Here is an 8,773-nt window from a genome sequence, read left to right on the forward strand (position 1 = left end):
CACGTTCCCCCTGAGCGCGGTGGGGGTGGGCTCTCCCGCCCCCGAGTCGGGTTCCTCAGCGGGGGGAGCGAATTCGCCTTCCTCCGGGTCTGTGCAGCCTGCTGGGCATGCGCAGTCGGTGGAGGCAGTCGGGGGCGGGGCGCCGGTCGGTGCTCCGCCCGGCCCCGCTCCGGTGGGCGGGAGGCCCGTCCCTCTCCGCTCGGTGGGGGCGGTGCCCGCTGCGGGACCTTGCGGCTTGGGGACGGACTCTCATAGGGGGCGTACCCGGCTACCTTGTGCCGCCCCGCAGTGACGCGGCGCCGCGGGCCGTGCCTCCCTCGGCATCCCACTCCGCCCGCGCATCGGGGGATGGGGGCCTCGCACCGGCTTCGTCCGTGACCGCGCCGGTCTCGTCCGGCGCTGTGCCAGATCTGCGGGCTGTGCCGGCAGCTGCGGCCGCCGAGGTGACCCCTGCCGGGGCTGCAGCGCAGCAGGGGACTGGGGTGTTTACCTTTAGTGCAACTGCTGACGCGGCCGGCGGGAGGCCGGTGGGTGCCCGGCGCCTAGGCGCTTTCTCGTCAGGTCTTTGGACGCTTCCTGCGTGCCAGGTGACCGTGCGTCCGAGGTACCCTGAACGTTTCTGGCCAGAGGCGAAAACCGTGACTGACGAGATGAATGACCTTGTCTCCTCCCGGCATCTGCAGGGTCGGGGGGCGAATTTCTTTGGCTCTGCCGGTGCTGCAGGGGGCGCAGGGACGAGTGGTGTTGCCCCGGCTTCCAGTCAATCACTCCCTCTTGTCTCTGGAGCGCCCAAGGCTCGGGACACAGCAGGTGCGGTGGCTGAGCCAGGGGGTCCTCAGGCTTTCCCTGTGCTCAGGGGCGTCACTCATAACACTTATGAACCCCTTGCATATAAGCTGGAGAAGGAACTCCGTGAAGTGGTTGCTCAGCATGGTTTGGGGTCTGCTGAGGTTATGCACATTCTTCGGAGACTTGCTAGGGACACGCTGACACCTCACGATGTCCGTTGTGTGGCACATTCTCTTTTTGACGCTGTGCAACTTGGTGTTTTTGAGACCAAGTGGGCTCGTATGGCGGCCCAAGCGGTGAAGCGAAATGCTGAGCTGGCGCCAGAGGACCCCAGGTGTAGGGTTGTTGCTGAAATGCTGATGGGGACGGACCGTTATGAGGATGTTCAGGGACAGGTTGGATACGATCCCCTTGTGCTTCAGCAATGCAAATCGCTGGGCATAGGGGCGATTGTGCAGACCCTGGAAATGGTGGCTCCGAAGCAGCCGTTTTCAACCGTTGTCCAGGGGGATGATGAGCCTTTTATGGTATTTCTGGGAAGGTTGATTGCGTCCGTGGAGAGGCAGGTGCCTGATCCTGTGGCGAGGGAAGTTACGATTGCAAATCTTGTTAAGTGCAATTGTAATGCAGCCTGTAATTAGGTTATAGCGGCTATGCCTGGTGATCCTAGTATCTGGGAGATGGCAGAAGCCTGTGCAAACATCATTCCCTCACGTCGGAAGTTGGCCGCTGTGGCTGCCGCTGTGCAGCCGGTCTGGGCAGCAACGCAGGGCGGGCAGCCACAGCAGGGGGATACGCAGTCTAGCAGGAAGCGGGGGAAGAAGGTGCAGAAGATCAAATTCCCCATGTTCCTGTGCGGTCGGTGTGGTAGGCCGAATCACATGTCTAACGTTTGTAAGGCGACTGTTCATGCTGATGGCCAGGCTTTACCGGGTTCGGGAAACGTGAAGCGGAGCGCGCAGCAGGAGGGGCGCGCTCAGACACAAGCTTCTCTCCAGACCCAGGTGCCGATGGAGGTCTCCTTTGCTGGCTTGCGGCCAGCACCCGCGGATCAGCAGGCGTGGACGTCTGCACCGCAGCAACAGTTGTCTTAGACTCGTCTGAGATACGCAAGGTTCCCCTAGATGCCTTTGGTCCCTTGGGTGGGGGCATGAGTGCTCTCCTTATGGGGAGGTCCAGTGCCACCCTTCAGGGCCTCATTGCTCACCTGGGGCTCATCGATGCAGATTTTACAGGACAGATTTGTGCCATGGTCTCCACACCCACTCCCCCTGTCACAATCCCAAAAGGGACACGGCTTGCTCAACTTGTGCCTTTTAAGTCTTCTGTTCGCAGGACAGCTGACCGGTCACGTGGAGCTGGTGGTTTTGGATCCACCGGGCCGCCTCAGGTTCACTGGACTGCTGTCCTGACCAAGGACCGTCCCGAGATGCTGTGTACCCAGTCTGTTCCTGGTGCGACACCGTCGGAAATCCACCTCTGCGGGCTTCTCGACAGCGGTGCTGACGTCACTGTTCTCTCCCTTGCCGCCTGGCCCTCGGAGTGGCCCCTGGATCCGGTGGAGACGTCTGTCGTGGGCCTGGGAGGGATGGCGCAATGTTACGTGGCCCAGCAGCCCGTGCTGGTCACGAACCCGGAGGGACAGATGGCCTGGGTTAGGCCTCATGTTACTTCTACTCCTGCCAACCTCTGGGGGAGGGATGTTCTGTCTGCCTGGGGGATGCGTATCGGGACGGATTTTTAATGGGGGCCACTGCAGTGAAGGGCGCAGAGTGTCCTACGCCTCCTATACGGTGGCTGGTGGACAAACCCGTTTGGGAGAAGCAGTGGTCCCTTACTGATGATAAATTAGTCGCCCTTCGGAATTTGGTGCAGGAGCAGTTGGACCAGGGTCATCTGGAGCCTTCTGACAGTCCTTGGAACACTCCTGTCTTCTGTATCAGAAAGAAATCTGGGAAATGGAGGTTGTTGCAAGACCTCCGGAAGGTCAATGCTGTGATGGAAAGCATGGGACCATTGCAGGTGGGCATGCCATCGCCTACCATGCTTCCTGCAGGCTGGCCGGTCCTCATTGTGGATCTGAAGGATTGTTTTTTTTCGATTCCTTTGCATCCCGATGATAGACCGAAGTTTGCCTTCTCGGTGCCAGCGATTAACAAGGCTGAGGCCGCACAGAGATATCAATCGAGGACATTGCCTCAGGGCATGCGTAATTCTCCTGCCATATGCCAATGGTATGTTGCCCGTGCCTTGTCTGGAGTTCGCAAGCAGTTTCCTGATGCGCGTCTGTATCATTATATGGACGACATTTTGGTGGCCGCGTCCACCCAGGATGAGCTGCTGAGGATTCAGCCTCGGTTGCTTGATGCTTTGCATGCTCATGGACTGCAGGTGGCTCCAGAAAAGGTCCAACAGAAACCACCTTGGAAGTACTTGGGGGTCAAGATTCTGGAACGGACAATCTGTCACCAGGAGGTGCAATTTGTGCATTCTGTGAAGACACTGAATGATGCTCAGAAATTGATAGGTGTCATCACTTGGTTACGTCCGTATTTGGGATTAACCAATGCACAGCTGTCTCCTCTGTATGATTTGTTGAAAGGAGACTCTGATCTAAAGTCGCCTCGTACACTGACCCCTGAGGCGTGTAAGGCGTTGGAGGTGGTTCAGCAAGCTGTTTCAGCTTGTCAGGTTTATTGCATTGATCCCTCCGTTGATGTCACTGTGTTCATCACCACTCCAGATTTGCATCCCACAGGTATCATTGGTCAATGGAGTGACAAATGGTCTGATTCCTTGCACGTTCTGGAATGGGTTTTCCTGCCCCATCAGCCGCAAAAGACGGCAACTGCATTGTTTGAGCTGATTGCTCGCTTGCTAATCAAATGCCGACAACAGTGTTTGCAATTGATGGGTGCGGATCCTGCAGAGATCATACTCCCGGTGCAGCGGGAGGATTTTGACTGGAGCTTTGCAAACAGTGTGTCCCTGCAGAGTGCTCTGGAAAATTTTTCAGGGCAGATCACTTATCATCTGCCCAGCCATAGGCTGTTGCATATGGCGAAATCCACACAAATTTCTTTGCGGCCCAAGAATAGTCAGGAACCCGTGCAAGGACCCACCGTCTTCACTGACGGTTCAGGGAGAACGGGAAAGGCCATTGTCACCTGGAGGGATGGATCTGAGTGGCAGGTTTTGGAAGGCCATGAGGATGGGTCAGCCCAATTGGTTGAACTGAGGGCTGCTATCATGGCATTTGAGAAATTTTCCCAGGAAGCTTTCAACTTGGTCACGGATTCCGCCTATGTGGCTGACATCGCACAGCGGTTGGGTCATTCGGTTTTGAAGGAGGTCAGTAATCCTGCCTTGTTTCATTTACTGAAGACCTTGTGGTGTGCCATTCAGGTCCGAGTTCATCCATTTTGTGTTCTGCATGTGAGGAGTCACACCGATTTGCCAGGTTTTATAGTAGAAGGTAACGTGAGGGCTGACAAGTTGGCTAACCCAGCGTGGGTAGCGCCTCAGCCTGATACACTCGCACAGGCCAAGGCATCGCATGGGTTTTTCCACCAGAACGCACATACCCTGCAGAAGCAGTTTCAGCTGACGCCAACTGAGGCTCGTGACATTGTCGAGTCATGTGATGACTGCCATGCGCTTGCTCCGCCTCTGCCGGCAGGGGTAAACCCCAGAGGCCTTAGGGCCTTGGAGCTTTGGCAGACTGATGTCACCCAGATTGCCGAGTTTGGCCGGCTCAAGTATGTGCATGTCACTGTGGACATGTTCTCCTCTGCGATGTGGGCTTCGGCTCACACTGGGGAGAAGGCCCATGATGTCCTTGCACACTGGAGGCAGGCCTTTGCCGTTCTGGGCATACCTTCTGCTGTGAAAACCGACAATGGTCCTGCTTACGCATCGCAAAAGGTGCGGCAGTTCCTGCAGTTGTGGGGTGTCTCACACAAGTTTGGTATCCCTCATTCTCCGACTGGTCAAGCTATTGTAGAACGTGCTCATGGTACTTTGAAGCAGGTTCTTCAAAACCAAAACGGGGAATGCAGGATGAAACCCCGCACAGTTGGTTGGCAAAAGCTTTTTGCACAATCAATCATCTCACTGTGCCGCAGAACTCAAATAACCCTGTCATTTTGAATCACCATCTTTCATTACAGGCTGTGGACGAGGCACATCAGCTTCGAGTGAAAGTTCGAGTGCGGAATTTAGTCACCAAACAGTGGAAAGGTCCCTATGACCTTATCGCTTCGGGGCGTGGGTATGCTTGTGTATCCACTGATACTGGGGTACGCTGGGTACCTTCAAAATATGTTCGCCCTGACCTGCGACCGCAGAGACAGAATCCAGCTGACGGGCAAGATGGAAACCGTGACCAACCTGAAAGGCATCAAGCGGGGGAATCATTGAGTGATGATTCGGATGCAGACGTTGAGAGTGATCACTCCGATGACTCCTCTGCAAGTGGACATTGAACGTTGTTCATATTTTCCTTTTCACATTGTTCATTTTCTTTTCCTTTTTCTTTTTTAAATGGAAAAGGGTGAGATGTCACCCTGGTTTTTTAAGATTTTCTAAGCCTTCTGATGTTGACATTCCTGAAGTGAATTTTCTCACACACTTTCTGTAAATAACTCATTGTTTTACATTCCTTTATGGAGGAGGAGAGAGTTGATGGACTGTTGGTTTGACCAGTGACATTGCAGAGGTGTCAATGTCACCTTCCAATCCACTGTCACGTTTGTAAAGCTATAAATATTGGAGTCAGAGAATAAAACTTCCCTTTTTTCCCTTCACCTTGAGTGGTGGTGTGCTTGTGTTTTCTCGTGTCCCTCAGCGACAGATAATTGTACGGTTCTTAAATTTGGTCGATTCGTTTATCACAGTCCCTCAGCCCAAAGCGAATGTATGGACCACTCTGGCCAGAGCCCTTGGACAAGATCACATTTGCCTCTCCACCGCGACAGCCTCTGACCCCCTGTCAACTTGCCTGGTGGGAGTTCCTTTTAAATCCTCAGAGTTCCCAAATGAAATGTGGAGTGCTTTAAATGAAGTTAACTTACTCGCACCTTCCCCTGGCCGTTACCCTGCTGACAATCCTTTACTGTTTTGGCAGGAGTGGGCGAGAAAGTTACCAGTGTCAAAAAGGGAGCCACAAGAGTTCCATCTCTTAGGCTCCATGAATGCAACCTTTTGCATTCACTTTAAATTCAATTCCCGCTTACCATATCATGAAGCTAAACCAAACACCTGTCCTGACCCTAGCAACCCACACTACACAGACAAGAACTGGTGTGAAAATTCAGTCTTAGTTATGCACTCATCTGGTGGTGATTACAAGCCTCGTGAACTCCCAAAAGGTGTGTTTTTAATATTTGGAGACAGAGCATGGGCAGGTCTCCCTCCTCGTCTGCTCGGAGGTCCATGTACCTTTACTTAGCTGAGCCTGTTAACACCAAATCGAACAAGCCTAATACATTGGCAAACTGAAAACAACACACATACATTGGCTATCAAAAAAAGAGGCCTAAGGCAATTAGACCCTGACTGTAATTCAGAAATTGTTCACTGGTCCAGACTTAAGGCCACTGCAATTACAGTCCTTCTGCCATGGATCTTGGCAGCAAAAACCAGGGGAGAATTAGGCCGATTGGAATGTTGGGTTGCAAAACAGGCAAACCTCACTTCTACTGCCCTGAGTGACCTCTTATCAGATGAGGAAATTGCCAGGCAAGCCACCATTCAAAATAGGGCAGCCATAGACTATCTGCTCCTTCTGCACAACCATTGATGTGAAGAATTTGAAAGACTCTGCTGTCTCGACTTGTCATCAAAAGCAGAGAACGTCCATGCCACGATTGACAAGATGAAAACCATGGTGAGCGACATCAAGAGAGAAACTGACGACTGGCTGAGTGGACTGTTCAATGGCTGGGGACTCTCGGGCTGGTTGGGATCTATTCTGAAAACTGTGTTTGTAGTGCTGTTTATTTTATTTATAGTTACTGTAGTTGTTAGCATTGTTTTTGGACTAATCAAACGCATGGTTCTCAACTTAATTTCAAGCTCATCCCCCCCTCCTGAAGTCTACCATTCGGAAGCCCTCAGTGCTCCAATGGATGACCTGGAAGCCTCAGTGGAAAACACTGACCCTCCTGTAGAGGAAGAACTGATTTACCAACCATGGTTTGGCAAGCATCCTGCACCACAAACCCCGTCCTCTTCTTTTTAGACAAAACTAGGGGGAGATGTTGCAGTGTGTTGTAATATCCTTTTTTAAACTTCCGGGTCCCTTCCCCAGGTGTGCCAATACCCCTCTTCCCCTTCCCCCCTCGCCCCCTGCTGGGCTGTCAATCAGTTTTAACATTCCAGCAAGGCGTCCTGTGGTTGGTCAAGTTCAAAGGATGCCCCTCAGGCCTGGGGGTCATTGGCCTGTCTAGGTGTCCCTCGTCCCTTGAGACCCTGCCCCTCTCACCTGGTTGGTAGCTCACCTGTCCCTCCCCTTCCCCTGTCCCTGAGCTTAAAAGCCGAATCAGACCATGCGGTCGGGATTCTGTTGGAGCTGTTGCCAAGATTCAGACCTGTGTGACCATGGAATAAAGCTCTGGATATTAACCCTCCAGCAGAATCCATCTCCTTTTCCTCCTCACCATTAGCTGGAAGCCTTCCTCCTGAGGTAAACGGAGTTCCTAACAAGCCTGGACTTGTTCAGCTGCCCAGCTGCAACCACTAGCAAGCTAAAGGTGTCTCTGGGGTGATACACCACAGCTGCCGCCTTTGGCCCAGCAGCAAGGGTCAGACTGGTCCAGGCACAATCTACCTGGTAATATTGGGATTCATATTCCAATAACAAATGATTATGTGAATAATGGAATAAAATACTAGGCTTATGACTGGGATAAAGGAGGATGGAAAGCAGGCAATGGAAGACCAGTAGTGATGGAAGAAAACCAGAGATTAATTTTACAAACTCAGAGAAATAGTGGGAAAAATTATATGTGTGTTAAAGCACATGAGAGACTGAAAACAGTATTGAGAAACAGTTTGAGTATCAGATAGATCAGTCAACTCAGAATAATTGATGAAGTTTAAACTAGGGAATAGGTAAAAAAAAAAGAAAACATGGATACCAGATTTGTCTGAAAGAAAGCAAAGTATCTTAGGTTGTCAAAATATGTTACATGAAAGTGTATAGGGCACTCTAGCTCAAGGAATTTATATTTGGCCACACAATTGAGCACATAATTTAAAAGTGCAAGGTACAAAAGCAAACTGTAATGATACAAAAACAAACTAATAAAACTAAAATGCCACCTACATTGCATTAGAGAAGCCTTGGAACCTGGCAAATACTGCAAATGGATTATACAGATTAGCTTCTATGAACTAAATGAGAATATCAGTATCTCCTTGTGTACAGGTTTGGCTGGGATAGAATTAAATTTCTTCACAGTAACTAATATGGGGCGAGGTTTTGAATGTGTGAGGAAAACAGTGTTGATAATGCAGCAATGTTTTAGTTGTTGCTGAGCAGTGCTTGCACAGAGTCAAGACCTTTTCTACTTCTCACACCACCCCACCAGCAAGGAGGCTGGGGGTGCACAAAAAGTTGGAAGGAGTCGCGGTCAGGACAGCTGATCCCAAGTGTCGAAATAGAAATTCCATACCATGTGATGGTGTGTTTAGCAATAAAACAGAGTGGGTGGAGGTTGGCGAGGGTTGCTGTTGCTCAGGGACTGACTGGACATTGAACAGTTGTTTTCTTTTGCATCATTTGTTTTTATTGGTGATGGTGGAGAGGGGGAGACGATGCTCTCTCTGTGTTTTTTTTCTATTTCCTTTTTTAAATTAGTAAACTGCTTTTACATCATCAAGTTTTCACACTTTTATCCTTCCAATTGTCTCCCCCCTCCCACTGCGGGGAGAATGAGGGAGTAACTGTGTATTGCTTAGCAACCAGTTTGGTTAAACATGA

The sequence above is a fragment of the Zonotrichia albicollis genome, chromosome W (genome assembly GCF_047830755.1).
Source record: "Zonotrichia albicollis isolate bZonAlb1 chromosome W, bZonAlb1.hap1, whole genome shotgun sequence".
Lineage (NCBI taxonomy): Eukaryota > Metazoa > Chordata > Aves > Passeriformes > Passerellidae > Zonotrichia > Zonotrichia albicollis.